Below are 27,445 nucleotides of genomic sequence, written 5' to 3'. Positions count from 1 at the left end.
ACTGGGACCGATTTTTCTAAAAATAGCAGCTAGGCAGTTGAGTGGGATGGTAAAGGAGACAAAGCCATTCGGAAGTGCTTTGAAACCTGGATGGGGGAAACTTTCAAAAGAAGGCTGTCAAGGGAGACCCAGCGACAAAATCGATTAATTGAATGTCCAATAAGTGAATGATAAATTACTTTATCTGTCCTTTCTCTTTGGAAAGACAAAAATTTGAGCTAGAGTGCAAAGTTCTAGTTCAACACTTTATTTGGATTCATTGAATAAATATTCAGAAATGGAGTCGACCTTGTGGCCGGTAGGAGTTGATGAATTCCTGGACATAGAAGTGAGCCATGTTGAGGGGAAGCAAGATTGAGGGTAAGTGGAGGAGACACCACAGTGGAGGCAGGGAATGGAGGACAATTAGTAAAAGGGAGAGCACTCAAAGTGTGTCACATGTGGACATGGGAGGGGTATGTACCCGACGGATGTGTGGGCTCCGGGTTGATGGTGGAGTGGTCGTGAACAGAAATGTAGAGGAGGTGTGCCAGGGTGGAAAGGTTTGGTGGGAGAAAATAAGGAAGCCGCTTTGCATCTGAGTCTGGACCCATGTCTGTGGGACACACGTGGAATCCGCATGTGCTACTCCCTCCCTCTGGGCTGCCCTTTGAGTTCCAGAAGAAAGAATCCTACCAGAAATCACTGAGCTTAAGGGTATGTCAGATACTGGCTTACCACGTGGGTGATTATGTTGGGACAGAGTTAAGATTGCAAAGATATGATCAGGAATTCTGGTAAAAAATCCCACTGGGGAGAAACATGAAGGATGTGCTAATAAATCATTGTAGCCAGGCCATCAAGCTTGGGGGGTGGGAGATGCAGCTTGAAGATTTGCCTCTGTAGTGAGTTTTGCTTCAGCTCTGAAATTCTCTCCCTCGATCGCCAAATAGCAGACTTAACCTACTTCTCTGTCTTTGTAGATGTTTGGGGAAGCCAGTGATGGCTTGAGTAACCTGCCCAGTCCTTTTGCCTACCTCCTCACCATCCACCTGAAGGAAGGCCGGAACCTGGTCATCCGGGACCGCTGTGGTAAGCCTGGCACACCTGCGTCTGTACTCTTATCTCTACATGATTAGGCCGCCTTTCCCATCTCCTGCAACAGAGTGGAGCTCAAATCTACAACTCTTAGGTATCAAGGCCTTTGCAGCAAAGTATTTAATCCCCTGAATCTTACTGTCTTTTACTGTTATTAAATTAATAACAATAATGATAATAGTAATAATCACATAAAGTTGTTTTAAATGAGATGAGACGATGGTTATAGCTTTATGCCTGGCATATAGCAACTGCTCATGAAAATGTTCCTTTGATTCTACTTTAATTATGCATAAGAAAAGATGTGAATGCACCATAGCATGAAGCCAAAAGTGAGATCACTTTTTATTTCAGGGCAAAGTTAGAGGGCAACTGTGTTCTAGAAGCTGGCTGGCCTCCCCAACCCCCAATGCAACTGCTGTGCTCTGGTTGTCAGGCAACTGTTTACCTTAGAGGTAGAGTGCCCCCCAAGGTTCTGAGCCTTCAGTTGAGACCCAGAGAACACTGGCCTTTGGAGGCAGAGCTGGGGAGCTCTCCACAGCCATGGATGGCCTCCTGCATGCCATAGATCCACTTTCCAGTTGGTCCTAGACCACCTGTGTGGCCCTCCGCTGGTGATTTCTGAAAGCCAGAGGCACGCTTCAGGTCTGTGGATTACCCTGGGAGATCCTGGTATAAACTGTGATACTGGTTTTACCAGTGAAGAAACAACACATTTTGAGAAGGCTGAAGGTGTCAGGCAAAAGGTGTTTCGCCCACGCTGAAGTCTGTGGAAAAGGCAGTGAGAATATGGAACCGCTGACACAAGCTGATGATGCCCGAGGTCTGCCCGAGGCAGAGGCCAGTCTTCGCACCTTAAAATCCTCGTGCTTATCAGCAATAAATACAAACCACTGTAGGCTGTCTCTTCAGAATATTGTTGACTTTCTGAAAAAGTTACTGAAGGGCCAGCCTCCTAAATCATCTCAAGAGACCGGTGACAGACCCATCTTCAAAGCCTCAGAGAAGAATGGAGAAGAGCTTTGGAAGAAAACCCTAGGTGATTTGAATGGAAACTCTCCTGATCTACAGAGTGCAGAACGGCTCGCGCAGGAAACTGAGATGGAAGCAGAGACTCCAAGAAATGGAGCAGGAGAAAGAAAGTCTAGGACAGTCAAACGCAGGATTCCAACAGGCCCTGAACGAGAAAGTCAGCCAGTTAGTACCCGTGGGTGAAAACCTGCTGAAGACCTTCCCCGGGCCCACTCACCTTGGAGATCATTGGGTCATGTCAACTGTGAGATCGAGGAAAAGAGGGAAACAGAAAATGACAGTGGCCCCATCCACGGGTCAGAGGGTGATCTGAAGCGTGTCACTGATGATGCTGATTCTAACGTGTCCCTTCAAAGTGCTGAAGCGAAAAAGCAGGAACTAGCCAGACAATTGCAGGAAGGAAAGCAAATGAATGAGGAGCTTATGGCACAAATAACAGATCTTCAAGCCAAGGAGGCCTCTTTGCAGCATGAAAATTCACAGCTTGAAGAGGAGATTCAGCAGCTGAAACAGAAGCTTCAAACTCTGCCTCAATTATATCAAGAACGCATCAGCCCCGTTGAGAGAAAATGGTCTGAGGCAGAAGAGCAGTGTGCAGACATTAAGTGGAATCTTTCCTGCACACGTAGAAACATCAAGGCCATGTCTCAGACTCGAGACTTCTACAAGGACATCGCTGAAGACACCAGGAGACAATTGGAGGAAAATGCCATACACTATCAAAAGGGGATCCTCTTCCATGCAAAGAGAGCTCAGGAAAGCTGGATGGCAGCTGTGCTGACCGAGAGAAGCCTCAAGGAGCTAAAGAAAGAAAGTGATTACAACAGGCAAATGTTGGCCAAAGCAGAGTCCAACTTCCAGCTTTTCCCAAGTGGCCCTTTTACTCCTGCTCCTCCACCAGCTGCCCACAGAGGCCCAGAAGTGTCAGAGAACCCCTGGATCATCGGCACCCCCAGGAAGGAGAAGAGCCAGGACTTGAGGGCCCAGGCAGCTGGGCCACACCACCAGGGACCCCTGCGGATTTGACTGAGCTCACCACAGGCCCGTCCTGAACTCCCACAACCACAGCATAACATCTGCATGTGTTTTCTGTCTTTAAGTTATTTGGACTTATCTCTTTTTAGGTTTAGGTATTATTTAGATAGATAGTTAGTTAGATAGTTATTTAATTGATAGTACAATTGCTTTTATTCAAGTAGATTTAGTTTTCAGATAGTATTTTTCCATTAAAGTGTCATTTCCTGTAATTTTTACAGATGTATTATTTTCACCAGACCCTCTAAAACTAGAAAATATTAAGTTAAAGATTTAAGTTAAAGATCTCTAGTTACTTTAATAATTATCAAAATTTAGCATGGATACAAACATTTAAAATAATCAACATTTTTCTTTTTTTAAGAACATTTTTCTATGGCATGAACATTTTTGTGTGCTGTTTTCATACACATAAGCTTGTATTAGACATCTGCACAAGTAAATTAATATGTATTTGAATAAATTTTGATTTGAAAAACTGGGGAAAAGAAAACTCTAAACAACAATTCCCTATTCCAACTTCATAAAATTTTGATTAGACTAACCTTAAATTCATTAATTATCTTAGCAGAGCTTAAAGTACAATTTTTCTCCTTTTGTTAACTTTTTAAAATTTGTTTTACTTTTGTTTAAGATATTGTTTGCTAAATATTTAGACATTTTTAAGTTTTATGTAGCGAAAATGAAAGTTTTTCAGAGATGGCAAGCAAACAGACCTCCCCCATGCAGTTTACAAGGCACTTTTAGTCAGTTTGGCGGTAACAGAGAGTAATAGAACAGTAAAGAAAGCTGCCAATTTTTAAAACAATTTTAAAGAGAGAAAGAAATGATGTTCACACAATTTGTATAATATGCAAAATATACCTAGCTCGTATATACACAAAAGGAGAATTGCCCAATGTATCAGATAGATGCTCTGTTCCTTGGAGCTGTGGAAGCAGAAAGCAAGGCAAAAAGCAGAGGGAGACTCCCAGATCCTAACAACAGGGGGAGCTGTTCCCACTCTTGGGCCTTCCTGGAGGGAGGAGGGGGAAAGTGCTGCCATCAGGGCCCAGGACAGGCAGATTTAGTTCCAGGCCACCACAATAATGCAAATGTCACCATACAGCCCATAATTCAATAATTAATATTTTTTCTGGAAATCATTTTTTTTTCACGTTTCCCAGTGCATATAAAAGGTGTTTATCCCACGACACTGCAGTCTTGTGAGTGGGCAATATCATTATCTCTAAACAAATAAAAATTAAGCCTTGTTTAAAAAATATGTTTTGTTAAGATTTTATTTATTTATTTGAGAGAGAGAGTGAGAGTGAGAGAGAACATGAGAGGGGAGAAGAACAGAGGGAGAGGCGGACTGCTCGTGGATCAGGGAGCCCCATGCGGGACTCGATCCCAGGACTCTAGGATCATGACCTGAGCTGAAGGCCATTGCTTTGCCAACAGAGTCCCCCAGGCACCCAAAGTAAAAAATATTTTCTTGCTGAAAACTGCTAACCGTCATCTGTGCATTTAGCAAGCTGTAATCTTTTAGCTGGGAGGAGGGTCTTGTTTCAGTATTGATGAAAGTTGATCAGGGTGGTGGTTGATAGAAAACTGTGGCAATTTCTTCAAAGACAATGACTACCAAGGTTGCCGCATCAGCCTACCCTTCCTGTCAGGAAGACGTCTCTGGTAGCGGGCAGGGCTGTAGAGGGATGTGAACAAATTGGAGCGCAGATGGGTGGGAATGTGAAACAGTGCAACTGCTGTGGAACATGGTGCGAAGTTTCCTCCAAAAATTAAAAAATACTCTATGATTCAGTAATCCCACTTCTGTATTGTGGAAAACTGAAATCAGGATCTGAACAGGGTTTCTGCATTTCTAGGTTCATAGGGCCCTATTCCCAGGAGCCCATGGATGGATGGATGGGCTGAGAGAATGTGGTGTGAATGAGTAAAGAAAATGTAATATTATTCTTTAAAAAGAAGGAAATTCTGTCACACGTTACAATATGCATGAAACTTAAGGATATTGCCTAACGCAAAATAAGCCAGTCACATACACACACAGACACACACACACCATATTTTCTGAGTCCCCTTATATAAGATCTCTAAAGTGGTTGAAAAAATAATATAAAATAGGGGCACCTGGGTGGCTCAGTAGGTTGAAGCCTCTGCCTTTCGGCTCAGGTCATGATCCCAGGGTCCTGGGATCGAGCCCCACACTGGGCTTTCTGCTCAGCGGGGAGCCTGCTTCCTCCTCTCTGCCTACTTGTGATCTCTGTCTGTGAAATAAATGAATAAAATCTTAAAATAATAATAAAAATAAAATAAAAAATAAAGCAGTCAAATTCCTACAAACAGAAAGTGGAACCATGGCTCCCAGGGCTGAGGGGTGGAAGGAACGAGGTTGTTCTTCCCAGAGTATAGAGTTTCAGATTTGCAAGATTAAAATTTCTAGCAATCTCTTGCACAATTATGTGAATTTAGTTAGTAATACAAAACAGCAAACTTAAAAAGAATGAAAATGGTACATTCCATATCATGCGCTTTTTACCTCAATTGGGGGAAAAAAAGATATGAATATGAGCTTAAGGATTTGAGTTGTGGGGAATTAGGCTAGAGCTAAGTCTCAGACCAATGACTTCACCTCTCTACATGTCAGTTAATAAGTTAATCTAATTAATTTATTACCAAGTTGATTAAATAATTTTTAAAGGTTCTGTTCAGTTCTAAAATCTAACTGTATTGTAATTATAAAGAGAATATCTTAGTCCTCCAGTCTAAGACAAAGTCCTTTACGGTACAAAATGCTGACATTCTTATCTTCCAAAAATTCCCTCCATTACACCCCATCAGTTAGATCAGAGGGACGATCAGCTCACATTGGATGCTCAGAGATCAGCATCTCCCTAAAGTAATTCATGCTGAGAACATGATAACGTAGAAAAGGGCAAGGTTTACCCCACCCAAGCCAAAGGAGTACCTGATTCTTAAATATTCATATAAGGTTCATTATATTTTTGATGACTAATCTTTACTGGATGTGTGTGCGAAAGGTGAGAACAAAAGTCATTAGAAGAAAGGTAATTATCTCAGAAATGACCCTGTTGTCAGGGGAAGATGGACTGAATGCAGGGAGCGATAGGGGAATGGAAAGGAAGGGCCAGAGGTAAGACAGGTTGCACACGGGACTTGGTGGGGGTCAGACGTAGCAAAGGATCAGAGGTGCTTCTCAGGCTTCGCTGTGGAGGGATCGGGAGAATGGTGATGCACGCAATGTTTGTAGAAAGGATGGTGTGCGTGTCGAAACACACAGGAGGGAGATTGGGTCCAGGGGTGAAGAGGCATCATGGTGAGACCTGGTACTTTCGCAGAGTGTTTTAATCGAGAGAAGAGCCGTGAGCCTCAGGCCGATCCTTGGGGCACAGCTGCAGTTGGCCAAAATCCTCCCTCTTGGAACAGGTGCCTTATGTGTTCCACTGTATAATGAATAAGAACGCTTATGAGAAAAGGAAGAGGCCCAGACAGGGGTGTAAACAAGGAGGAGGAAGTAGCCAAGACAGAGAAATGAAGCCCAAGGGGTGGAGGGCGAGACAGAGAACATCCTGGGACTAAGTCAGAGGAAAGGGCTGGGGCGGGGAGGTGCTGGCTAGCGGGATCTTTGCTGCAGAAAGTTATGGGAAGGAGGACATCCAACGTGAGAAGATTCCCGGAAACGCAGGAAGGGGAAGATTTCTAGGCGCAGGTGAGAAAATTCGGTTTGGAAACCAAGGAGGGAAAGGTGAAAGATGAGTGCCGAAAGAAAGGTGATTTGCTGGAATTTATTGCTACAAGCCACAGCGAAAGAACTTTGCTAACTCAAGTAAAAAGGAATGTTATCTGCAAGGCTTTGGGCAAACTCCCAAAATTCAGAAGAAGACCAGGTAACCAGACTCAGCAACATGGCTGAACGGGGTGTGAAAAAGACAGGAAAGCTCAAAACACGGCATGCGCCCAGGTGAGGCCCCACCGCTGGTCCGGCTGCCTCTGGATATGCAGTCAGATGTGATCTGGCTTCAGCTATGGTCCCCGCAAAGCTGTGAAGCCCCCACCTGTTCTCCCGAGATTCAAAAGCCTGGTGGCAGTTGTTGTCTTAGCAAACACTCCAACATTTGTCCACTATCCACCTGCAGGACTTCTCTCTTCTTTCTTTCTTTCTTTTTTTTTTAAGATTTTATTTCTTTATTTGGCAGAGAGAGACAGCAAGAGAAGCATCTCAAGCAGGGGGAGTGGGGGAGGGAGACATAGGCTTCCTGCTGAGCAGGGAGCCCAGAGCTGGGCTGGATCACAAAATCCTGGGATCATGATGGGCTCCTGACCAGAGCCAAAGGCAGATGCTTAAGGACTGAGCCATCCATGCGCCCCCACCACCATGACTTCTAAGAGGACCTGACGATCGTGCTATGTGAGACATACTTGATGTCCCCACAGGATACTCAGGGCAGACCTTGTTTCCAAAATAAGGCTCTTACAAAAAATAAAAATAAGGCTCTTACAAAAACATACACAAGACTGACAGTCAAGAGCAGCCACATAGGAGACCCTAATCTACCCCTCCACAGCTCTCCATTTCCCACACCTGCATTTCAAAACCAAAACCATACAATGCATATGATGCAAAAGGCTCTGCCTCACATGAAAACAGGCAGCCTTGGCACCACTGAAAACACCCTATTTCCCAAACCAGTCCATTAAAATCTCTCCAGGCTATCCAAGCTCCGCCCCAAGACCCCTGACTGACATCTGTTTCTTTGGTTTTCATTCTCCAGCAAGCTTGTTCTGATATTTTGTAAGCCACAGAGTCAGGACAAAGTCAGAGGACACTAATGCATATGTACACTTGGTGGAAAGAGATCGAAAAGCAGGAAGTTGAAACACTGACACGATACAATACGGAAGGAAGCTCTGGGTCATGGCTCTAGTGCTCTCTGCGGTAGGTCTCTGCTGTGGGTCATGCTGAGGGCTTCCCTAGACCACAGCCTGCTCTGCTTTGCCTTCAGCCAGCCCTTGGGCGCCTGGGGGCCCTGCATCACTGGGGTGACACTCATGTCCCACAGGAAGATTTCAGCTCTGGGTCCTCTTGTGGCCTTCCAGAACTGCCTTTCACTAATTTTCTGTTTCTTTTTAAAGCATAACTTTAGTTTGGGGCATCTGGGTGGCTCAGTTTTTAAAAGAGTCTGCTTTCAGCTCAGGTCATGATCCCAGAGTCCTGGGATGGAGCCCCACATCAGGTTCCCTGCTCAGCAGGAAGCCTGCTTCTCCCTCTCCCACTCCCCCTGCTTGTGTTCCCTCTCTTGCTGTGTCTCTCTCTGTCAAATAAATAAATTTTTTTTAAAATGTTTTTAAAAAAAAACCCATACTTTGGTTTTTTATTGGGCAAGAACATATATGACTTGATAGTAAATCAATCCTACCCTATAATTATAAAATGATGCTCTTTACCACATTGTAAGATTTCAATTCTCAGCCAGCCCATTTCTGATGTCTTCATGGGAACTCATGTGATATAATAATAAAATGGCTGTATCCCCACCAGGTTATTCAAATCCCAACTTAAATCCTACACAAGGGGTGCCTGGGTGGCTCGGTGGGTTACAGCCTCTGGCTTTGGCTCAGATCATGATCAGAGGGTCCTGGGATCGAGCCCTGCATTGGGCTGTCTACTTGGTGGGAAGCCTGCTTCCCCCTTTCTCTCTCTGCCTACTTTTTAACTCTCTATCAAATAAATAAATATAAAAAAAATCTTAAAAAAATATCTTACACAAGTGGCCCCAATTTTTCTCTTTTCAAAATAAAGACTTTAAGACACAAGATGGTTTAGGAAAAAATGGAAACTCCATAGCCTTAAACCAAACAATCTGAGGGTTTTGAAGGGGTGGGGGTTAGGGGGTTGGGACAACCAGGTGGTGGGTACTAGAGAGGGAAGGGATTGAATGAAGTACTGGGTGTGGTGCAAAAACAATACTGTTATGCTGAAAAGAAATAAAAAAAAAAACACTGTGATGTCAAGTGTCTATTTAATTAAAGTGAAAGTAAAGAGAGAGATATAAATGGAGTCAAAAGAGGGACAATTCTTTGTGAAACTATGGAGATAAGAGAGTCCAGACAAGGAGGGAGAGAGCTACATGGGGTGAGGGTAGAGCGGAAGAAGTGAAAGAAATCCCCCATGACAGGGGAGGAAAGGCCCAAGGGGCAAAGTGGAGAGAGGGTTTGTAGGGGAGGCTAACCTGGCCCAGACCACATAGCCTTTGCCAACCACACTGAGCGGCAGTGCTTTCCTGAGGGCTGGGGGTCTTTGCGGCAGGTGCAATATTTAGGTTTTAAAAACTATTTTTAAAAGATTCTGGCTCTGACTACAGGACAGATAATGTCTGTTGATAGAATGCAGCAGCAGTGAGAGGTACATGTCAGGGGTAAGGGTGAGGGAACAAAACTGGATTCAGGGAAGCAGACCCGTAAGGAGGCAGTTACAATGGTCCACATGAGAGGCAATGGGGTGTATGTTCCATGGGGTAATGTTCCATTAGATTCCAGTGGAATCTCTGTCCAGGTCACAGCCAGGAATCACTGCGGCAGCAGGAAATGGCAGGAAAAGATAAAATGTGGGGAAAGCAGTGAAATTTAAATTGGGAGGAAACCAAACTGACCCATGGTGGACACAGAAGAGCAACAAAGTGGGAACCAGAAACACCTATTCGATGTTAAAATATACTTAATGTCATGGATGCTGTTGGCGTTCACCATTTCCTAGCCACCAAATATCCATGCATGCAAAGTCCAAGGACTGTCTCTAATTTCTTTCTGGAGGACCCCTCCAAGATCTGCATTCGATGGCCCTGTGTTTCCCCTGGTACTGATGCCACTCCTGGCCAAAGGGAAGGACGAGTAGCTGACTCTCTGCTCAACAACCCCTGCAAGTGGGTTCCTGTCTTGGATCCTGCTTCATAGTCATCTGCACAGTGGGGAACATACCCTGGGCCCAGTCGATACACCCCACAGGACCCCGCACCTCCCATTCTGGTCCATGTTCTGGATCTAAGTACCCAGGATCCGAAAATGACCAGCCTAAACATCTCTACCTGCTTCCAAGTCCCATGGTGGCCTCTTCCCCATCCTGAGGGCAGACTAGGCAGGGGGTATGTCCTCCCCTGGGTGGGTAAAGCTAGATGTTTGTGGCAGTGTGGACCATATGTGTGCATATGTGGCCCCTTAGGCTGTAGGCCAGAGTCAAGAAGGGAAAGAGAACTCGTCGGGCTTTGGGCTACCCTCTTCCATTTTTTTTTTTAAGATTTTATTTATTTATTTGACAGAGAGAGATCACAGGTAGGCAGAGAGGCAGGCAGAGAGAAGGGGAAGCAGGCTCCCTGCCAAGCAAAGAGCCCGATGTGGGGCTTGATCCAAGGACCCTGGGATCATGACCTGAGCTGAAGGCAGAGGCTTAACCCACTGAGCCACCCAGGTGCCCCCGGGCTTCCCTTTTCAAGGATGCTATAGTCCGGAGCAGGCCATCTACAGAGTCTGAGAATTCTAAATGCAGACCTTCCTCCCAGGTTATTATGAAGGTATATTTTTAAGAGCATAGAATGTATTTTATTTAAAATATAATTTGATTTATAGTTTCAAAATAATTTTACGTATTTTATATGGGCCTCTATGTAAAATCTTGCTTTAGACCCCTCCAAAAGTTAGGCCTTAGACCAGCCTGGCCAATCAATGCAGAACATCATATTCATTGTAGTGATAAGCTAGGGTTTAGGGAATGTGTCCCGGGCTGACATAGTGAGGAACAGTGTGGGTTTGCTGAACTCATATGAAAGAGATCCTTCTTCCCCTTGTTACATGGCTTGAAGCTGAGAGGACCAGGACGGAAGAGCAGCAGCAGCCTTCTTGTCACCATGTGGAGTAGAAGACTGAGTTTGAGGAGTAGTCGCGGGGATAGAAGTAGACAAAAGCCAAAGTCTGGACTGTTGAACTCTTGACTAATTATCAGTTAAAGTCAGATCTACTCCTGGTCTTTTCAGTAAGGTAATACAGTCAGTTTCACCATAAAATATATCAGTTTGGCCTGGGTGTTCCTTCCCGTCTGTCAATCAATAGGTAGAGGCAAATAAAGAATTTAATAATAGATTATTTTTAATCCATCAATTTCTTTAGCCCATCAATTTCATCTCCTCCACCCACCCATCATCCCTACCTCCACAACAATTTTCTAATTTACCCAAATCTTTTGTTTTTTTTTCTAAAGATTTTATTTATTTATTTAACAGAGGGAGAGCCCAAGTAGGTGGACTGGCAGGCAGAGGAAGAGGGAGAAGCAGGGTTTCCACCAAGCAGGAAGCCCAATGTGAGGCTCCATCCCAGGACACTGGAATCATGACCTGAGCCGAAGACCACTGACTGAGTTACACAGGCACCCTAACTTACCCAGATTTTGAAGGCCATTCCTCGGAGACCAGATAGCTTAATTTTAGGGTGAAGTCAAGTAAATCCAGTTGTGAATCCTGACTTGGTGGCATGCGAGCCAGATGGATGTTCTTCTCTGGAACTTTTATTTCTTAAGTAGTGGCCATGTCCTATCGAGAGAGTTGGAACATTATTCTGGGGCCGGGGGTGGGGGGCGGTGCTATGGCAGCATTGAGAGTCCTGCACTGATGATGTTGAGCTCTAGTGACAGCGTTGCTGGTGAAGATATCCTAGAAGGACAGTTCTGTGTAAGAAATGCCTATACATCCTGTCGTCTGGTCTCTCCTCATCCTAGCTGAGTTTCAAAGCCTGGTTGCCCAGGTTCTCATCAGTTCTGGAAGTTACCAAGTCTCTTTAGGCAGAGCTGGGCTCCACTGTGTGCCACCAAGCATTCTTCTACCCAGTGGTCTACAGTGTGGGATCCAGTAGTGTCTTGAAGGCAGTATAAACTAAGCGAATAGAACAGCAGCGACAGTCAGATTGTCTATCTGACTGAGGTGTGGCTGAAGAGAATTAGATTTCTTTTCTTTTAAGAATTAGGATTCTGATTTAAATAATTGATGTAATTATAGCATGTGGTCATGTGGAAGAAAGTGCTTACTGAGGGTCAGTATTGGAACCATGGTGTCTCTACCATTTGAAGATTATTGGGCATGGAATCTTCCAGAAAGATAGGATGAGACAGCTCCCTCTCATACCCCAGACAGCTTTAAAGAAGGAAAGATGGGTTTCCATAATTTCATGCAGGTTAATGTTTGTTTGTTTTTTCCCGTTGAGACATCCTCTTTGATTCATTTATTATTTTTAAGTGTGTTTTTAGTTTCTAAGTATTTGAAGATTTTCCTGTTATCTTTTCATTAGTGATTTCGGGTTTAATTCTGTTGTGGTCAGACAACACGCTCTGTATCATTGCAGTTCTAAACTTGTTGAGGTTTGTTTTATGGCCCAGAATGTGGTCTGTCTTGATATGTGTCTCAAATATGAGTATTCTGCCATTCGTGTTGGGGGGGCAGTTCTATAAATGTCAGTTAAATCCTATTGGTTGAGGGTACCTTGTATTCCCTATACTAGCTGATTTTCTGTTTAGTAGTATCATTCAGTGTTGACAGGGGTGTTGAGGTCTACAATTGTATTTGTCGACTTCTGTTTCTCCTTTAAATAGAGAAGACACCCATGATTTTTTTTAAAAGATTTTATTTATTTATTTGACAGACAGAGATCACAAGCAGGCAGAGAGGCAGACAGAGAGAGGAGGAAGCAGGTTTCATGCTGAGCAGAGAGCCTGATGTGGAGCTCGATCCCAGGACCCTGGGATCATGACCTGAGCCAAAGGCAGAGGCTTTAACCCACTGAGCCACTCAGGTGCCCCTGCCCAGGATTTTTAATTGTATTTGGTAAGAGGAACAGAAAGAAATTTTGAGATGAGTCCATATTGAAAAATATTGGGAAGAGTCCATCTTCTCCAAAGTGGAAATCCCCTTCCCATGGCTCTTTTAATTGAAAAATTACTTCTGGTTTGGAGAGAATAGTGGCCTAATTTGGACCATAATGTCATATGTCACTGCCTGATTCTCGAATGGGTACCTTTGGTGTTTTGGAAAAACAAAAAAACAAAAAAACAAAAACAAAAAAACAAAGATCAGAAATACACATATTGAATCTTTGATTTAACTTCCCATCAACTATGTAGCAGGGTTATTTTTCTCTAAGGAGAATGAGCTACTCACATCTTCCAAGGGTCACTGGACACTGGCTATAGGTACCATTAATTATTGGGATCTCAGTGTACCATTGCTTTGCACTAGTCACAATAGTCTTACAAGGGTCAAGGAACAAATGGAGTTTTGATTCACAAATGCTTCTCATAGTTCCAGCAGATCACGAGTCTTTTTTTTTTTTTTTTTAATCAATTTTCTGGTTGGGGAGCATGTAGTTGTTGCATATACCGTCTATCCTGTACGAACATGCCTTTCAGATTTGATACAAGAGCTATTAAGGTAAGAGGATCCAAGTTGAAACGTATGGACCTCCCTCTAGCAATCAAACTAATAATGCGGAGGTATTATAATTTCTATGGAGAAATATTTAAAGTTAATGTTACCCCCAACCAAAAAAATTTCCGGGAAAATATGAGGATGGTGGGGTTTTTTTAAATTATTTAATTTAAATTCTGTTAGCCAACATATAGCACACCATTAGTTTCAGATGTCGTGTTCACTCATCTATCAGCTGCTTATCACATTGGGAGATGGGCGTTAGGGCGGGCACTTGGTATGACAGGGGCGGTATCTTTTTTATTTTTACTTAACTATCAGATGTGGCCAGTTCAATTGATCTTGGATTGGTCTTGGAGAATGAAAGTGGATTATTGGGGCACCTGGGTGGCTCAGTGGGTTAAGCCTCTGCCTTTGGCTCAGGTCATGGTCTCAGTGTCCTGGGATCGAGCCCCACATCAGGCTTTCTGTTCCACAGGGAGCCAGCTTCTCCCTCTCTCTCTCTCTGCCTCTCTGCCTACTTGTGATCCCTCTTTCTGTGTCAAATAAATAAATAAATAATAATCTTGAGAAAAAGAAAAGAAAGTGCATTATTGAGGTTTAGCAGGTGGTAACTCCAATCACATTTATTATTTGGATGTGATCTCTTTGGAGGAGCAAGGTGATGAAAGTTCTCCTGTTGATCCACTGGGATGGCCACAACCATCTCACCGCAGAATTACTCCAGCTGTTTGGCTCCATGTCACAACTTAGTCTACAGAGGCACAACTGTCTTAGTCACTTGTAACATATTACACAGGCCAAACATCCTGGTGACATGAGCTGCTAGAATGAAGACAAGAAAGGTCTTTGGCCTTAGTCAAGCTTATGTCTGTTCATGGAAGGAGACATGAGTTCTGTGAAAACCCTATTACCTCATAGTCTGAGAGATGCTCGGGTATTTGTTTTCCCCAAAATAAAAGAGGACTTTCCTTTGTTTACTCTACCTCATACTGTGTATTGTTAAGAATATGTGCTGGGGCGCCTGGGTGGCTCAGTGAGTTAAAGCCTCTGCCTTCAGCTCAGGTCAGATCCCCAGGTCCTGGGATCGAGCCCTGCATCGGGCTCTCTGCTCAGTGGGAAGTCGGCTTCCTCCTCTCTCTCTGCCAGCCTCTCTGCCTACTTGGGATTTCTGTCTGTCAAATAAATAAATAAAATCTTAAAAAAAAAAGAACATATGCTGTCTTTGGATGGATATTTGAAGCTAATAACTGAGTATTCAGAAATACTCCTCTAGTGGGTTGAAATATATGTCCATGTCCTAAACCCCAGGACCTGTAACTGTTATCTTATTTGAAAAAAGAGTCTTTACAGATATAATTAAGTCAAGGATCTTGAGATGAAAATCACCCCAGATTTAACTCATTCTTATAAAAACATGTACCCTAAGTCCAGTGAATAAATACCCTTGTAAGAAAAGGGAAAGATGCAAGGAGACACAGGGGGAAGTCAATGCAAAGACAGGGACAGAGTTTGGAGTAATTCGTCTGCAAGGCAAGGAACGCCAAAGATTGCCACAGGCACCAGGATCTAGGAGAGACTCAGGGGGCAGATTCTCGTCAGAGCTTCCAGCAGAAACCAACCCTGCCAACTCTTTGATGTTTAATTTTTGGCCTCCAAAACAGAGTAAATTCCTGCTGTTTGAAGTCGCCGAGTTTGTGGTAATTTCTTACAAGAGCCCTAGAAAATTAAAACAATGTCCCCATTGGAAAAGGATCCAGAACAATTTTCCCTAGATGGTCCAGGTTACGGTCCAAGCAGATCCCATCAATGGCCCTTAAAGTTTTGGAGGTAGATCAAGATATTGTAGGGGACAACGACAAACCCCAGGAGGAAAGTCTCAGACCACTGAGGTTTTCATCAAGTTCCTGCTTAGCAGGAATTTATTCTCTTTGACAGAAAGAGCTTTTGGATTGATATGGGGCCTTGATAAGTACTGAACTCTTGGTTATGGAAAGCCAGGGGAGCCGAGGCCCTGAGTCACTCATTAGGACCTGTGGATCTATTCCATTTAGCAAAGCTTCACCACGTGTAAGCAGTGTGTAAAGATGAGGTCTGAGCTGGCCCTACAAGGCACAGGTAAATGGTATCAGCCTAGGACTCATGTTTTTCTTCTGCCTACTTCTGCTGTACCCTATTAGGCTTAATTCTCAATTAGTCAGTGTAAAGGCGGAGAAATCAAGGGACTCTTCACACTGCAAAACCCGAATGTTCTCACTGGAGACTGTGACAGGGACATGCATGTAAGTCTTAATTCAACCCAGCCTGAGGTGGCAGGGGAAAGCACGCATTCTTCCAAGACACTGGGGAAAAGGGGCCCCAGACAAGACACTGTTCTTGTTTGTCAACCAGATTGTAGTAAGGGTGTCAGTCCAGTGGTGAAAGAAATGCAGCCAAGAGTCTGGAAAAATGTAGAACATCAGAAAGTAGGAAGGAAGGATGTGACGAGAGAGAGAGAGAGACACCTTCAGAAGGAGGATGGGCTGGGTGAAGAATGTGGCAGGACCCGGAGGGAGAGAGCATACAGAGACCCTATAGAGGAGGTAGCTCATTCCAGCTGGTTTCCCTGAGGAAGGAATGTCTGGAATTGGGCAGGGGGAGGGGCATGGTAGAAATGAGAGGAATATCCTGGCCAAATAAAAATCTGGGTAATGCTGAAGTTCTTAAAGCTGTTAATACAGACTCCAGAAGTCTATGGTGACCTTCCAGAATATGACCCAGAATCTTACAGGTGAGTTGACGAAACAGAGTAATTCAGTGTTTACTGTGATGGATAATGCTGGTACTCCCACCAGATCTCCTTCGGTCTCTTTTATTATTAGGGTCCCAGGATTTTGAGATTTTGCTCCCAATAACCAGCTCCTGAAGCTTCCCCCATGACCATCGAAGGATTGGTCTGGCAGAGTCTGGGAATTTCCTCTCTTCTAAGCCAGTGACTGATGGATTTGGGAGTTTGAAATCTCCATGCCTGTTGCCTTTGGTCAGGACAGGGCTGAGCTGCAAACTACATTCCAGTGATCCAGAGATCCCCCATCGTGGGATAAATCTGAGTCAATTATCTGTAAACTTTACCTGAAGTTTACCTAATATGGCTTCCTTCTTGTTCTTGTCCTGATTTTCTGATTTGCTCAGAAATTTGCTTTTGGGATTCATTCCTTCATTCATAAGTCACGTGTACAACACTCCCTGTCTTAGAGTCTGAGGTGGAGGCAGTGGACCTGGGACAATTACGAATCTCATCAGTAAATGGTCCCTTGAATTTGGAAGTCAAGCTTCGTGTCTTTTAAACAAATAAAGCCTTTGCTGAAAGAAAAACAACACAGATCCTTTAATGAGGGACACCCTCATGCAAACAACTAACATCTGGCCTTTTAATATAGTAAGTCGGGGGACTTGGAAGACAGTCCCTACTGCCTGCCCCAACACAGCAGACACAGTACAACTGATCTGCCATTAGGCTTTTCAAGTATGTTTTCCCGCTGGGAATTTCAAAATTCATACACTCATGACATGTGAAAAATATTTAAAATGCCAAGGAAAGCAGATGGTAATTCACATGTTGTTTTCTTTACTAATAATTCAGTTGGTCTCTTTGAACGGGTTGTTGTATGAGTACTAGGACAGCCACGACACAGTTCCACAGGCTGGGGGGCTAAGCAGCAGAGATTTATCTTCTCACAGTTCTGGAGGTTGGACTCCAAGATGAAGGTACAGGGAGGTTCAGCTTCTTCTAGGGTTTTGCTCTTTGGCTTACAAATGGCCACCTCCCTTCTCTGTGAGTGTATGTCCCTGGTGTCTCTTTGTGTGTCTGAATTTCCTTTTCTTATTGGGACATCGGTCAGATTGGATTAGGCTCACCCTAATTGCCTCAGTGTAGCTTAATCACTCTGTAAAAGGTCCTATCTTCAAATACATTCACCTTCTTAGTTAAGCCAACGTTTGGACGTCAACATAAATTTTGGAGGAACACAGTTTATCCCATAGCAGTTGGATAGGGTGTAAGAACGTCAGGTATGAAATATTTCTTTGAATGAAAGACGATTTAATCAGAGGAAAACACTGCTTATTAGTTGTACAGAAAAAGCCAGATTTTTTAAAAAATTTTTTATTTCATTCCAGCTTAACAGTATTCATTGTTTTTTGCACCACACCCAGTGCTCCATTCAATCCGTGCCCTCTCTAACACCTACCACCTACCACCTGGTTCTCCCCATCCACCACCCCCCGCCCCTCAGATTGTTTGGTTTAAGGATATGGAGTTTCCATTTTTTCTTAAACCATATTGTGTCTTAAAGTCTTTATTTTGATAGAAAAGTTGGGGCCACTTGTGTAGGATTTTTTTAAAGATTTTTTATATTTATTTATTTGATAGACAGAGTTCACAAGTAGGCAGAGAGAGAAAGGGGGAAGCAGGCTTCCCACCAAGTAGACAGCACGATGCAGGGCTCGATCCCAGGACCCTCTGATCATGATCTGAGCCAAAGCCAGAGGCTGTAACCCACCAAGCCACCCAGGCACCCCTTGTGTAGGATTTAAGTGGGGATTTGAATAACCTGGTGGGGATACAGCCATTTTATTATTATATCACATGAGTTCCCATGAAGACATCAGAAATAGGCTGGCTGAGAATTGAAATCTTACAATGTGGTAAAGAGCATCATTTTGTAATTATAGGGTAGGATTGATTTACTATCAAGTCATATATGTTCTTGCCCAATAAAAAACCAAAGTATGGGTTTTTTTAAAAACATTTTAAAAAAAATTTATTTATTTGACAGAGAGAGACACAGCAAGAGAGGGAACACAAGCAGGGGGAGTGGGAGAGGGAGAAGCAGGCTTCCTGCTGAGCAGGGAACCTGATGTGGGTCTCCATCCCAGGACTCTGGGATCATGACCTGAGCTGAAAGCAGACTCTTAACAACTGAGCCACCCAGATGCCCCAAACTAAAGTTATGCTTTAAAAAGAAACAGAAAATTAGTGAAAGGCAGTTCTGGAAGGCCACAAGAGGACCCAGAGCTGAAATCTTCCTGTGGGACATGAGGGGAACCCCAGTGATGCAGGGCCTCCAGCCTCCGAAGGGCTGGCTGAAGGCAAAGCAGAGCAGGCTGTGGTCTAGGGAAGCACTCAGCATGACCCACAGCAGAGACCTACTGCAGAGAGCACTAGAGCCATGACCCAGAGCTTCCTTCCGTATTGTATCATGTCAGTGTTTCAACTTTCTTCTTTTCAATCTCTTTCCACCAAGTGTACATATGCATTAGTGTCCTCTGACTTTGTCCTGAGTCTGTGGCTTACAAAATATCAGAACAAGCTTGCTGGAGAATGAAAACCAAAGAAACAGATGTCAGTCAGGGGTCTTGGGGCGGAGCTTGGATAGCCTGGAGAGATTTTAATGAGCTGGTTTGGGAAATAGGGTGTTTTCAGTGGTGCCAAGGCTGCCTGTTTTCATGTGAGGCAGAGCCTTTTGCATCATATGCGTTGTTTGGTTTTGGTTTTGAAATGCAGGTGTGGGAAATGGAGAGCTGGGGAGGGGTAGATTAGAGTCTCCTATTTGGCTGCTCTTGACTGTCAGACTTTTGTTTTGTTTTTGTTAGAGCCTTATTTTTATTTTTATTTTTAGTACAAGCCTTATTATTATTATTTTTAAAGATTTTATTTATTTACTTGAGAGAGAGACAGTGAGAGAGAGCATGAATGAGGAGAAGGTCAGAGAGAGAAGCAGACACCCCATGGAGCTGGGAGCCCGATGCGGGACTCGATCCCGGGACTCCAGGATCATGACCCGAGCCGAAGGCAGTCGTCCAACCACCTGAGCCACCCAGGCGTCCCAGAGCCTTATTTTTTGAAACAAGTTCTGCCCTGGGTATCCTGTGGGGACATCAAGTATGTCTCCCATAGCAGGACCTTCAGGTCCTCTTAGAAGTCATGGTTGTAGGGGCGTGTGGGTGGCTCAGTACTTAAGCATCTGCCTTTGGCTCGAGTCAGGAGCCCATCATGATCCCAGGATCCTGTGATCTAGCCCCGCTCTGGGCTCCCTGCTCAGTGAAAAGCCTATGTCTCCCTCCCCCACTCCCCCTGCTTGTGATCTTCTCTAGCTGTCTCTCTCCGCCAAATAAAGAAATAAAATCTTAAAAAAAAAAAAGAAAGAAAGAAAAGAGAGAGAAGTCCTGCAGGTGGATAGTGGACAGATGTTGGAGGGTTTGCTCAGACGACACCTCCCACCAGGCTTTTGAATCTCGGGAGCAAGTGGGGTCTGTCTATCTTTCTCACTGCTGATCCCTCACAGAGCCTAGCTTAGAGCCTGTACAACTTTTATAAGAATCATGATTCAAAAAGGAGCCATGTTAATAACAAACCCTAGAATTCAGACCATAGATTTGGAGCAAAGCATATGAGTTTCAGAGAAGCAGACATTTTAGAAGAAAACAGCCCCTCCACTCTTGGAGGTGTTGAAACCATCCCTTTTCCCCAGGTCTTAAAGAAAAAGAAAGCTCTGAGTGTATACCACTGCGAATGAGTAGGAAACAGCATTGAGTACTTAATGCTCTCAAAATGAACACTTCCCTTCAAGAGATAGCCAGGAATTCCTGAGAGCAGCAGATTTTCTTTACAAAAACTATGGGATTATGGGCAAAAATAACAAAATGGGGGTCTTGAAAATCCTGAGAACACCCCAATGGTAGGACAGATCTGGGGTCATATCTCTGCTGTGCCCCCCGGCATTCATCCATCGGGGATGGATGTCTTCGATTTATTGTAAGACGATGGCACACTTCACATCAGACATAACATGGGGGACAAATTCCATGTATGTTGGGTTTTGTCCATTTCTTTTTCATGATTCAAAATATAGCCAGGAGAATACTTCCTTGGTTGTTTTAAAGATTGAAAAAAAAAACCCCACATAAAGTATCTTCTTAAGCTATTTTACTATAAGTTGATGTTGACTGTAAGACCAAACTAGGTTGGGGGGAAAAAAATCTTCCAAAAAAGGGGCTTGTGCTTGTGGGTATGCACAACCTTATGAAGAAATAGGGGCCAGACAGGAATCAGAATATGAGAGGGCCTTATTTACAGAGTCTGTATAGACTTATTTAAAGTAAACTTCTAAGGCAGTGCTTCTCAAACTTGACTTTGTATCATGGAAGGTCTTGTTAAAACACAGATTTTTGTCCACTTCCCCCATCCCCGCAGCCCTGCCATTTCTGATTCTACAGTTTGGGGTGGGTCCTAAGAATTTTCATTTCAAATAAGATGAGAGCGATATTCTAATGCTGGAGCTAGGACCACACTGAGAACTATTGCCATCGAGGCAATTGTCAGATTCTCAACCTTGGTTGTACCTTGAGATCACCTGGGAAGCTTTGCAAAACACCAATGCCTGTACTGAACCCAAGCTTCAGTTGAGAAGTTCTGATATTTCACTGCTTTTGGTGGGGGGTCTGGACATCAGGAGCTTTAAAAGTGCAAAAGTTAAAAACAATTTCACAATTGTTAAAAACAATTTCCCTGTCGGTTCTGGTATATGTTAGAAAAGGGACATTTAATTTTTTGTTCATTCCGTAAATATCAATTGAGTTTCCACTATAACCTGAGCCTTGTGTGGGGTGTTAGGGATATGGATATAAATCAGACAGAGAAAGGCAGATGGTCACTTTGATAACTAATGAGGTGGCTGGCATACCAATGATTTACAGAGAACTATTAAGAGCTGTGAGTGGGGGCCCCTGGATGGCTTAGTTGGTTAAGCGTCTGCTTTTAGCTCATGTTACGATCCTGGGGTCCTGGGATTGAGCCGCACATCCAAATCCCTGTTCACCAGGAAGCCTGCTTCTCCCTCTGTCTGTGTTTTCTCTCTCTCTCACTCTGTTAAATAAATAAAATCTTGAAAAAAAAAAAAAGCTCTGGTGGAGGTCAATGAGTTTTAAGTGAGCAAAGACTTCATTAAGGAACTCAAACTTACTTTTGAAGAATGAGGATTTTTTTATGGGCAGAGACTTAGGGGAAGAACATATGGAGGAGAGGCCTGGAGCTAGGAATGGACACAGGATGTGTTCACAGGTGTTCTCAGTTACCTGGAGCCTGGGGTAGGTGGTATGGGAGGAGGCCGCAGAAGTTGTCTAGAACCAGGGAAAGTGTTTCGAGATTCCAGGTGGGCAGGGCTCCTGGGTGGTTAAGTCAGTTAAGCTTCTATCTTAGGCTCAAGTCATGATCCTAGGGTCCTGGGATGGAGCCCCACATAGACTCCTTGTTCAGTGGGAAGGCTGTTTCTTCCTGCTTCTCTGCCTGTTGTTCCTTTGTTCCTCCTGCTTGTTGCTTTCTCTGTTTAAAAAAAAAAAAAGAGATTCGAGGAAGAGAGTGATATGACTGGGCTTAATCACCAGCTACATTTGAGATAGGAAGACCTACCTGAGAAATGTTCTCTAGGTAGAATCCTCGTTTTCTTTTTAAAAAGATTCTATTTATTTATTTATTTATTTATTTGATAGAGAGAGAGAGAGAGAGCCCGCCTGCGCGCACATGGGGGAGGAGGAGTGCGAGGGACAAGCTCAGATGCAGGGCTCCATCCCCGACCCTGAGATCATGACCTGAACCCAAAGCAAGAACTGGATTCCTCAGGCACTGAGCCACCCAGGCGCCCTTGAATAATCTCTATCTTGAGGTTATATCTAGGATATTCTCCAGAGGTATATAATCAGGGCACCCAAACATCATAGACTAATAGGAAAACAAGACACCAGCTTCCTCCTCATTGGCTAACTCCCAAACTTCTGATTTGATTCTGGGGGGATAGGAAGGACACATTTGTTCTCACACGAGTCTACCTGGAATTAATCGTCAGTTTAAGCCACAGACGTTTTTCCCCTTTGAGCTACACAAAGGAGCATCTTACCATCGATACCATCCTAAACTTGGAAAAATATGGCGATATTTATTTTACATGCATCAGAGGTGAGGTCTGATGGACAAGGCATGACTTGGAATGTGGAAGATACACCAGCCCCTTGAATCTCTAATACCCTTTCTTTCTTATATTCTGCTTCGCCATTACTCACTAGTTCTTTGATTTTTAGCAAATTATCGGAGTCTCAATTTCTTCATCCTATGTATCTTACACGGTTTTGTCAGAGTTTAATGATCTTATATATAAAGTCCTTGAAAGGTCCCTACCTTGCACATTAAAGCACTCAGTAAATAACTATTATCATTTCCAAATTAAAGTCTCAAAAACTGAGAGCTGTTCTACAAATACCCCAAAAGAAAGGCATCGGTACAAAAACACTTTTCCTTCTAGAATGTGCTGTTGAATCGCAAAGGCAATCTGTGCCGTTTAATCCTTGGAATTTAGGAAGACCTGCTGCTGAGCCATTCCCTTTCTGTTGATTACAAAGGCAGGAGAATTCAGATGGAGGCCGTGGGGGAAGTTATTTTAAATATTTGGATGTTTAAAGTCTTATGCAGGAGCCTGCTCTATTTGCCTCCTGCAATTCAAAACCTCCAGTCCCCAAACCGTGTTTTCCTTTGTGCCCTTAAAACTAGCCAGCTCGACTTCTGCTTTATTTTGATAAACCTGGAAAGGCAGAGCCCAGTCTTTTAAGTAAAGCTTTTCCAGGGCTTAAGGCAGCCGAACCTAAATGAAACTGAAAATGACAATGAGAAGAGGTAATGCTATCTATCACTGTCTGCTGGTTGCCGTCTGTAGCTCTCCCTAGCAATCGCTGGATAAAATAAAGCCCTGTGTTGAAGGGCAGGGCATAAGCAGGCTGGCTCTTCAAGCCTCAGTTAGCTCTGCAGGGAGGTGGCTCTGAGAAGGACCCCGATGGGAATGGAGGTTATAAAGATGTCTTGTAGCAGCCTTTCATGTTTGCCATGTGGCTGCCCCTTCAGCTCCCTAATACCCCTTCTCTCTTAAATGATACGAAATTGTACATTTCAAGTTCTTAGCACAAGTCCCAAAGAGAGGGAAGCAGCCTTAAAAGGGGAAGAAATCAAAGCTTTCCATGGTGGCAGTGCTGTGCTTTTGTTTCCTGGTAACACCATTGCATTTCTGGGGGTGCATCAGGAGGAGGAGCTGAAGGGGGAAGCATGGAGTTTGTTTTTGTTTTTTTTTTTAATTTTTTTAAAGACTTATTTATTTATTTTAGAAAGAGAAAATGAGTGGGGGGAGGGGCAGAGGGAGAGAAGCTCAAGCAGATTCCCCGTTAAGTGTGACCTGATCCTAAAAGCCTGACATGACCTGAGCTGAAACCAAAAGCCACTCTACCAACTAAGCCACCCAGGAGCCCCTAGACGGGAATCTTGAAATACTCCTCCTGCTCAGGACCCTCCTTTCTCTGTGCCTCTGGCCTTCTTCTCTGCCACTGTTCAATCTTCCATTCCCAGCTACCCTACATAGGTCATAAGCTCAGTTGATACCTCGAGGTCCCAGATGGATTAAGCAGGGGCGCCTGCATGGCTCAGTTGGTTAAGCAGCTGCCTTTGGCTCAGGCCATGGTTCCAGGGTCCTGGGATTGAGCCCCAGTGGGGATCTGCTTCTTCCTCTCCCTCTACCCTTCCCCCTGGCTTGTGCTTTCTGTCTTTCTCTCAAATAAATAAAATCTTAAAAAAAAAAAAAGTCAGATGCTCAGGTAACTGAGCCACCCAGATGTCCCCCTCCACCTCCCCCCACCTTTTTTGTTTGTTTGTTTGTTTGTTTTTCCCCAAGCACATTTTGTTTAAGACCTACTATGGCCAAAGATGCCAGCAGAATTTATCCAAGATTTGTTTGGTAGGCTTGCTTTTTTAGCTGCTTCACTTTTTCTGACCCTTTCTTGTTGCTTATAGCTTATTTGGTCAAGTTTTATGTCCTCTCTTAGAACTGCATGATCTAGGCTTTGTATGCTGTGTATCTGTATAACCCTGTTTCTCTCTTTAATTATGTTTTTAGCATTCAGAGTGATTAACATGGCAAAGTAAGTAGGAAAGTATTTATAGAATTGCTGCATTTTCTCCTAGATTGAAACGATTTATTTCATTTCGCTAATGACACTGTTATAACTTTCTGTGGCCTCCCCTAAGGCTATCTAACCAATATATTTTAGAAACCTTTTACTCCTTAGTTTCTTGTCATTTATCTAACAAGGTTCAAATGGTTAAACACATTGTATAAGATGCTGTATTTCCCAGAAGAAATAAAGAGGCTTGTCTCTAGGGACTTACTGTGGTCTCTCAGTTGTACTGAGATTTTTCTGTAGGCATGCAGTGTGGTTTATGGAACATGGGCTGATAATGAATCCAACCCTACACTGAGTGGATGCAGTGGGATTCCTGGAATACTGATGTCTAATACATCTGTGAAGATGTTACATATAATGCTTCCAAAAAGCAATCAATTTTCCAATTTAAAGTAAATATAAATTTGGTCTTAATTCACTAAGGGTAAAGACAAACAGGTCTCAAGCTGGTTTAGTTTTCAGGTGTGATCTGTTAAAAATATCTGCTACCTCAATTCAATTAGATAATAAAAACAGTTGCTCAATAAGTGAAATAATAGAGATGATTGGTTTGAATTAGGTGTTATCTAAAGGTCTGTGGCTGTATTTACACTCTAGTTAGTGGGCTTATGAGTCAAATCTTAAGGTCCACCTCTAATGCTTTCAAGTTAAGTTCAAACATTAGCTTGAGGGAGGGTTTCTCTTTCACTTAATGGTCTGCACCACCCCTCCCTTAAGATTCGACTGTGGAAGGAGTTTGTCCCGAACTTTGTAAAACTCACAGTGCTGTTCCTTTCTCTTCCAGTCCTAAAATTGCAACAGATTTCAGTCCATACTTTCCAGCTTGATTCATGATTTTCTATATGTTTCTAATTATCACAAGTGTGTGAAACCTTCCAAAGTATATTACCCCTAGGTCATTTTATTTAGAAAATAAATTTATATGCCATACAGCACTTCTGGGCAAGGAAACATGGTAGAATCCTGAGGACATACCTCTTTAAGTATTATAACAGTTAAAATACGTTCTGAGTGTGGAGCTGGCTGAGGCTTTGTGTTTGGGGATCCCTAATATAATCAGCTACTGAATTGGGTTCTGATGTGGGAGGGAAGTCAGCCAGATGGGGGCACTGTTGCCTCAAAAGTTAGAAGAAGTAGAAAAAAGAGCTGGCCGAGGTTGGGTTTCACCTAAAAATATTTTGTTGTGGTCACACTTTGAATTAGCAAGAGACTCTTCCAAAACTGATCTTATGTTTTTCAAACTTGTACATCTGTATGGAAACGTGATGATTATGCTATACATTCAGGCTGAGTTAAAGTCAAAAAACAGTTTTATTCAGCCTAAACTAATTTTGTGCCTAGGTGCGGTTTTCCAATATTCATCAGATTCGTAAGCGGGGTGGGCTTGGATCCTCTTCCAGAAAGAGCTACTTTTTGAACATTCATTCTAAGGAGTTTACATGTTTTGTGCTGTTTGTCTTCGTGGCTTTCCTAGGTCGCAGATATCAAGAAAGTCAACAACTTGATCAGAGAACAAGACTTATATGCTTTGAAATCTATTAAGATTCCAGTGAAAAATCATGGGATCCTTACAGAGACCCACAGAGAACTCAGATCCCTCCTGAGCCCATCCTCAGAGACCAGAGTGACCTTCGAGGAGCAGCCAGACCCAGATAGAGCAGCTGTAGGCGCCGGTGCCCTCTCCAGCCCACTGACAGATTTCTTTAAGGGCATTGACGAGAATATTGAGCGCGTGGTGCAGTCAGAAATCTTTTTAAATGAAAGTTACTCGGCAGAGACCTCGAATCAGCCGCTGCTCCCAACTTCTCCAAAGACCCCCACGAAGGGTGCTGACTGTGGAATTCAGTGGTGGAATGCCGTTTTTATCATGCTTCTAATTGGGATTGTTTTACCAGTGTTTTACTTGGTCTATTTTAAAATACAAGCTACTGGCGAGATCCCCAGTAGCTTGAACACAACTGCTGTCCCCAATGGCTCGATGAGCGTGAGTGCAGTTCCAGGGCAAGTCCCCATATTAGCAGTTCCAGTGCCAACTGTCCCCTCTGCAGACAGCCAGTTCAGTCAAACCACCCAGGCAGAGAACTAGCTCTTGTTTCTAAAGAATCAGGCCAGTGTGAGCATTTGGCCTCTTAATGTGGATCACCTGACATCGGTCATATCCTAGGGTGCTGCCTTTCCTTTTCCATGACCTACGGACATGTCTCAGAAGCCGCTGTGTATTCTCCAGGAACATTTGACCCTGGGGAATAGGCTGACCTAATCCAAGGCTGTGGGAGCCAAAACATGCGCCCCCCTGCTATCCCCCTACATCCAGAGGTACAGTAAGAGACATTTGCATGTGACACATGCTATTTCTTGAAGGTATATAGTGGACTGGCACTGCATGGGCCCCCAAGTTGGAAGTGTTTGGAAGTTGAGGAGCAGTATTGGACCTTCACTGTGGGAGCCTCTGACGTCAGCTTTGGTCACTTTGCTGTTTGCAGTGTCCTCTGCCGTGACACGTGGTGTTCTTTGTCTCCCTGGCAAAGGTGCTGTCCAGCAGTGGTGAATATCACCCTGTTTTGGAGTATGACCAAATTATAATTAGCTCTATTTCATATTTGTCCCACCAGTTAGCCTTTTTGAGGCAACGTCACTTCTAGGATCAAAAAAGGCCTGAATCTGAATTGCTCTAATACTGAATAAATGGCAGGTGTGTACCTTGTACTTCTAGAACTACTTAGGGGTACACAGGCTTGCTTTAAGCTGCTGCATGGTATGGCCAGCACTTCCTGGCTGGATCATTT

The 27,445-nt window shown here is 43.7% G+C and overlaps 1 long non-coding RNA gene and 1 pseudogene across 2 annotated transcripts in view; one reads left to right on the top strand and one right to left on the bottom strand.

Annotated features, from left to right (window-relative positions):
• LOC309867667 overlaps positions 1-27,445 on the bottom strand; it is a 720,752-nt gene that overhangs the window by 435,443 nt on the left and 257,864 nt on the right. The window lies entirely within an intron of this gene.
• LOC309868124 (lysM and putative peptidoglycan-binding domain-containing protein 4 pseudogene) lies at positions 1,867-26,745 on the top strand (annotated as a pseudogene). The gene is made up of 3 exons: positions 1,867-1,917; positions 2,014-2,274; positions 26,134-26,745. The product of its transcript is annotated as a lysM and putative peptidoglycan-binding domain-containing protein 4 pseudogene (transcript).

This window comes from Mustela nivalis (assembly GCF_964662115.1).
Source record: "Mustela nivalis genome assembly, chromosome: 6".
NCBI classification, from domain to species: Eukaryota; Metazoa; Chordata; class Mammalia; order Carnivora; family Mustelidae; genus Mustela; species Mustela nivalis.
Note: the sequence above shows the minus strand (reverse complement) of the source record. Positions and strands in the feature narration are given on the sequence as shown.